The sequence below is a fragment of the Lissotriton vulgaris genome, chromosome 12 (assembly GCF_964263255.1).
Source record: "Lissotriton vulgaris chromosome 12, aLisVul1.2, whole genome shotgun sequence".
NCBI lineage: Eukaryota > Metazoa > Chordata > Amphibia > Caudata > Salamandridae > Lissotriton > Lissotriton vulgaris.
The window spans coordinates 720,916,616-720,922,253 of record NC_141700.1 but is presented as its reverse complement, the minus strand read 5'-3'; the positions used below and the strand labels follow the sequence as shown (position 1 = coordinate 720,922,253).

The window sequence follows — 5,638 nt, the reverse complement described above, 5'->3', positions numbered from 1 at the left end:
CTGCTTGTGCTGTGTGGGTGTGTGTGGAAGGCTCTGTGTGGGTGTGTGGAGGGCTCTGTGTGGCTGTGTGTGTGGGGGGCTTTGTGTGGCTGTGTGTGTGGGGGGCTCTGTGTGGCTGTATGTTGGGGGCTCTGTGTGGCTGTGTGTGGGGGGGGCTCTGTGTGGCTGTGTGTGCGGGGGGCTCTGTGTGGGTTTGTGTGGGGGGGCTCTGTGTGTGTTTGTGTGTGTCATTTGCTAGAGATAAAGCTAGTGGCATTGTAAATGACAATGCCATTTATTTATGTTTAAAAAAAACATAAATAAAAATAATGTCAAGAGCAATGCCAATAGCTCTAACTTTAACAAAGGCAAAACCATTGCATTGTAAATGCTTGTTTTTTTTTGGGAAGGGTGGCATCCCTACTTGTGAGATGCCTTTTCACTGAATGCTTTCTCCCACTGTGGCAGTAAAAAACTAAATACAAAGTACAGAAATGGGCTGAGTGGAGACACAGGGGTTACGAACCAGTTAACAAAACAACAAAGCCTCCTTAACCAGTTCCAAGCGGTATGTAAATGGTCTTTAAAAGACTTGTGAAAAAATCGGGCGCTCTGGAGATAAGACTCCAGACACTGCCCTGCCGAGCAAGTCAACCAGTTCGAGCTGAGACACACGATGACGGTGGGTGGGGGTGGCTAAATCCCTTTTAGCACCATCAGGGCCTGATCACAGGTAACTGGGGGCAAGTCATAGGTCAAGTACAGCCTGGGCAGGGCCATTGTACAATGCGCTTTCGCGCGCAAATGGCCCGGTGGATACAGAAAGGAGAGGTGAAAATTATTTATCCCCTCGTCCCCCCAGTCTTGTCCCCCGTGTCCCCCCCACTCCAAAATCTGGGGGGGATATATCCCCCTCGTCCCCCACACTTCCTACGCCCATGCCTCTAACCCCAGGTCCACTGCACCTGCAGCACCAGTGGGAGCCACGCCCCCGAACGAGAAAAAGGTGCGCCGAGAAGCGTGAGAGGGAGCTAATGAACAGCACAGCAACGAGGCAGCGGAGGGAGCGAGGGGGAGAATGGAAGAAAAACGTGACTTCCCTGTTGATCTTTCTTTGATAAACATGGTACTCGAATTCCCTGTTTACATCACTACTGTAGCAGCTATGACGTAGTACGTGTTTCTGAAGGTTTTATGACAGTAGTATGTCCCGTCCTCCAGCAGTCTCTGTGGCGCAATCGGTTAGCGCGTTCGGCTGTTAACCGAAAGGTTGGTGGTTCAAGCCCACCCAGGGACGAATGCTTTTATTCAGAGGACACATTTTCCTTAAGCAAGGACTGCACTGGAAGCTTCCCTCTCATTTGAACTTGTTACGTGAAATCCCTGTCGTTCTTTCTTTGCTCAGGTTTGAGTTCCGAGACCCTCTCACAGATGTTGGTGGCCGCGCGCCCCGCACACAGCTGCAAAAAGACGCGTCCTGCAATATTACTGCGTTAGGGGCGCCTCCACCCCAGTATCTGCGACGTCAATTTTTTCTTTTTGGGGCTGGCCTTGGAGGGGGTGCGCCATGATGATAGTACACAAGCGTTCACCCCAGTGACATCACAGGAAACGACTTTGATATTGTGATTTGAGCCTAAATGTTGATCAGATTGGCGCCGAGGAGGCCTTTGGATAGATCGAACGGAGTAAAAGATTTTGCCCTCTTCACAAGTGGCCCTGATACTCTATCCCACCCTCACTGTTTCCCACCCCTGCAGGTTGTCTGCTGAAAGCTCGTGAGACTGAGGGCTCTGCGCGTCATCGCTGCCTTTAAACTCCACCGCATATTTACGAAGCTTCAGAATGCCCAGCCCACCTGCGTGAAGGGTCTTCCACTGCGCGGCGCACATCCTGATGCTCTTTTAGTAACTTTCGATCTGTTTGAGGTCGGTCTTTTTTTGTTAAAACCCATAAATTAAGCAGCAGATGATAGATGTTGCGCCCAGTACAGCAAATCCATAGTTATGCGGAAAACGACGTGGCTCCAGAATCGCATAATGCCATTGGTCCTAGTTATACTGCAGCGAGGCCCACACATGTCACAATGCCTAAATGTCACAGCTGACCCGGTTCCATTGCACGGCCAAGAAAAGAGCAGAGTTAGTCCAGAGTATTGGAATTAAACGCAGGAACAGATAGGAAGAGGACCACGGGAAGAAGGAAGGAGACTGATGAAGGGAGAAAATGGGAGGACACAGAAGGACGGATGAAAAGAAAAGAGGTGGAAGATGTGTAAGGTGCCCGGCTAGCTCAGTCGGTAGAGCATGAGACTCTTAATCTCAGGGTCGTGGGTTCGAGCCCCACGTTGGGCGCAGCAACATTTTATTTGCTGATACTTTTGATTTTTGGGTTTTATATTTGTTTTTATTTTCATCTAAATTATATTGGCATACCTTCATGCTTTGAAACATAACGACTGGAAATGTTAAACACGAAGAAATAAAAGATCATGGAGCCGGCCACTTTGAACTGGTCGTTTAGACCGGAAGGGATTGCTTGTCCAGAATCGCAGCTCTTCGTCTTCTGTTTCCTTACATAGAATGACAGTTAAAAGGGGGTGAAGGTCCATCACAGCGGATGCTGGGGGGGAGGGGGAGGTGTTAATGAGGGTTTCTATGGATGAGTTGTTTGACAGACAAAAAGTGCGAACATTTAATGGCTGATGCTTTGTACCTGAGAGTTGTAACCGTGTCGATCTTGGAAGTGTGTGCGCGAGCCTGGGATGCCAAAATGAACCCCTGGGGAGAGTCTGTGGCAGGTGTGTGTGGAGAGGACGAGGAGAGAGGAGGTGAAGGGTTAACACGTGCCCTGATAGAGCATGCGTCGTGGCCCTGAGCTCCGCTCTAGATGGTGCAACTGAGGTGCAAAGGCGCGAAAAACACTCACCATTCCTGAACGTTTTGGAGAATGACATTAAGTAGTGTATGGATACGTCCTCTCTTCATATTAATCCTGTAAAACCTATAGAGCACGGAGGCCGGTTAGCTCAGATGGTTAGAGCGTGGTGCTAATAACGCCAAGGTCGCGGGTTCGATCCCCGTACTGGCCACTATGTTAATTTTCTACTTTCAATGAAAGTTTATTGCACAGGGAGCACATTTAACACAGAAGCAGGGAACCAAGCAAATCAATTAATAGTTAGAACAGTGGTGAACGCAGTTTTTATTAGTCGCGAAGAATGTCAACCGTGCATCAGAGATCAAATGCAAATATAATAAATACATACAAATGTTTTTTAATGTGTTTTGATTTTGGTACAGTATAATATTTACTTCATTATGTAACATTTCTTAGAACTTCGTGTTTCTAAACATGAAATCGAACACATTTATTATATTGTATTGAAATTTCATTTATATAGCGCTTACTACCCCTGACGAGGAGTCAAAGCACATTTTCGGCTAGTAGCACTCTACTCCGGGATCCATAAAGGATTAGTGTTGGAAATTAGTAAAGTGAAATATGAACGTAGTTTGAGTGGTGGATGTGTAATTCAGTTGAATAGTGAAAGGTAGTGAGGGATAGAAGAGGGAATAAGGGTTGCTTTCATATAATGCTTGCTTACCTCTGATGCGGAGTTGAACCACTTTTTTTGTGGTGTAGGATGCTACTCTGGGACCCATAAAGGATTTGTAGTGAATTAGTATAGAGGAGTATGAAATTTGAGACGTGAACTTGTCAGTCTGTTATTTTGATTGAAAAGGATAGCGAAGGGATGGGAGAGTGAAGGATTTTTAGGAGGCTTTTGGATGAGTAAAAAGGGTTTGTGGAGGGGAAGAGTCAGAGGGAAGAGTTTAGAAAGATTTGTTTTGGGATCTGTATAGCAGAGAGAAGACAAAGCGTTGCATTTCACTTCAGACTGTCAAGTCAATCAGGGACGGCCGTGAGAGAAGTGTAAAGTTCATGTATTGTATTGTATTGTATTGTAATTGCATTTATATAGCGCTTACTACCCCTGACGAGGCATGAAGCGCTTTTTCGGGGGGTAGCACGCTACTCCGGAACCCTTAGTGGTGAATTAATATGGTGAAATATGGAAAGTGATCCTTTCCAGACTACCGGCTGGGGTCCAATCACTTCCAATAGGTAGCTTGTGGCAAGGGAGGACCAAATTATGTGGCAGTGTGAACTAAAGTATCCATCAAGAACAGGTAAATTGTGTGGCATAGTGCATCACATTTTGTGCTACTATTACTTCTTTATTTTGTGATTTTTACACATGTTCACACCATCTGAACAAAGTGGGCCATATTTGCAAAAGGTGGCATTTCTGAATTTCCAAAACACTCTTTGAGAACACGATTTAACCCACAAACTTAAAAGTCACAACTTTAACCATAAAACTATTGGTCCCGGAGCAGCCTGCTGCTCTCCAAATTACTTCAATGCCTTGTCTGATGGAATAAGCACTATGTAAAACCACATTGTCTGCAATGTCTATTTTGCCCAGGTGCGGCTCAGCTTTTCCAATGAGGTGGATGATCTTATCTGTTGATTACTGGTAGAAGGCATTCCAAGAGTGACATGCTTGATTTACTACAGTTTCACCTTAATTTAGAATGTTAAATAGGACGTCCTTAAAAGCAATGCGTGGTCGGCATAATTCAAACCTGTGCGGGGAGAACCCAATGGATTTCTAGTCCATCGCCTTAACCACTCGGCCACGACTACTTAAGGATATTGTATGAGGTACATGATGGTGAAGTGTTACTGGTGTACGTACACCTTGAATTAGATCTCATAACTATATTCAGTATGAAACAGAAACATCCTGCATTGTCGGCAGGGATTGTGTAATTGAGGGATGTGTCTAACAATATTTCGCACTGAAAGGCAAATGTGGGGACGGAATCATCTTCTGAGAGACTTACTGCCACTTCTGCAGCAGGATAAGGTGCCCCCCCCCCCCAGGGTCCTGGTGACTGCTCCATTACATGTCAGTTGTTTCAGTTTCTTAACCCTTTATGCTCAGGGATTTCTCCTCTGCATCTTTCATTTGATCGGTGGCCTAACCTAACAAGCATTAGGAATGCATTAGGGCTCGGGTTTGTTTTAAGTTAGAGATAATGGCATTGTAAATGGAAATGTGTTTTAGGCACTCTGCACTACCAATCTGCACTCTGCACTCTCAATCTGCACTCTGCACTCTCAATCTGCACTCTGCACTACCACTCTGCACTCTGCACTACCACTCTGCACTACCACTCTGCACTACCACTCTGCACTACCACTCTGCACTACCACTCTGCACTACCACTCTACACTACCACTCTGCACTCTACACTACCACTCTGCACCACCACTCTGCACTACCACTCTGCACTACCACTCTGCACTCTGCACTCTGCACTACCACTCTGCACTGTGCACTACCACTCTGCACTCTGCTCTACCACTCTGCACTACCACTCTGCACTACCACTCTGCACTACCACTCTGCACTCTGCACTACCACTCTCAACTCTGTACTACCACTCTCCACTCTGCACTAACACTCTGCACTACCACTCTGCACTACCACTCTGCACTACCACTCTGCACTACCACTCTGCACTCTGCACTCTGCACTACCACTCTGCACTACCACTCTGCACTACCACTCTGCACTACCACTCTG

General features: G+C 46.5%; 2 non-coding genes across 2 annotated transcripts; both read left to right on the top strand.

Annotated features, from left to right (window-relative positions):
* Positions 1-1,202: 1,202 nt before the first annotated feature.
* On the top strand, positions 1,203-1,276 carry TRNAN-GUU (transfer RNA asparagine (anticodon GUU)). Its single transcript has one exon. It is a non-coding gene; the product is annotated as a tRNA-Asn (tRNA).
* Positions 1,277-2,996: 1,720 nt separating this feature from the next.
* Positions 2,997-3,070, top strand: TRNAI-AAU (transfer RNA isoleucine (anticodon AAU)). Its single transcript has one exon. It is a non-coding gene; the product is annotated as a tRNA-Ile (tRNA).
* Positions 3,071-5,638: the final 2,568 nt, after the last annotated feature.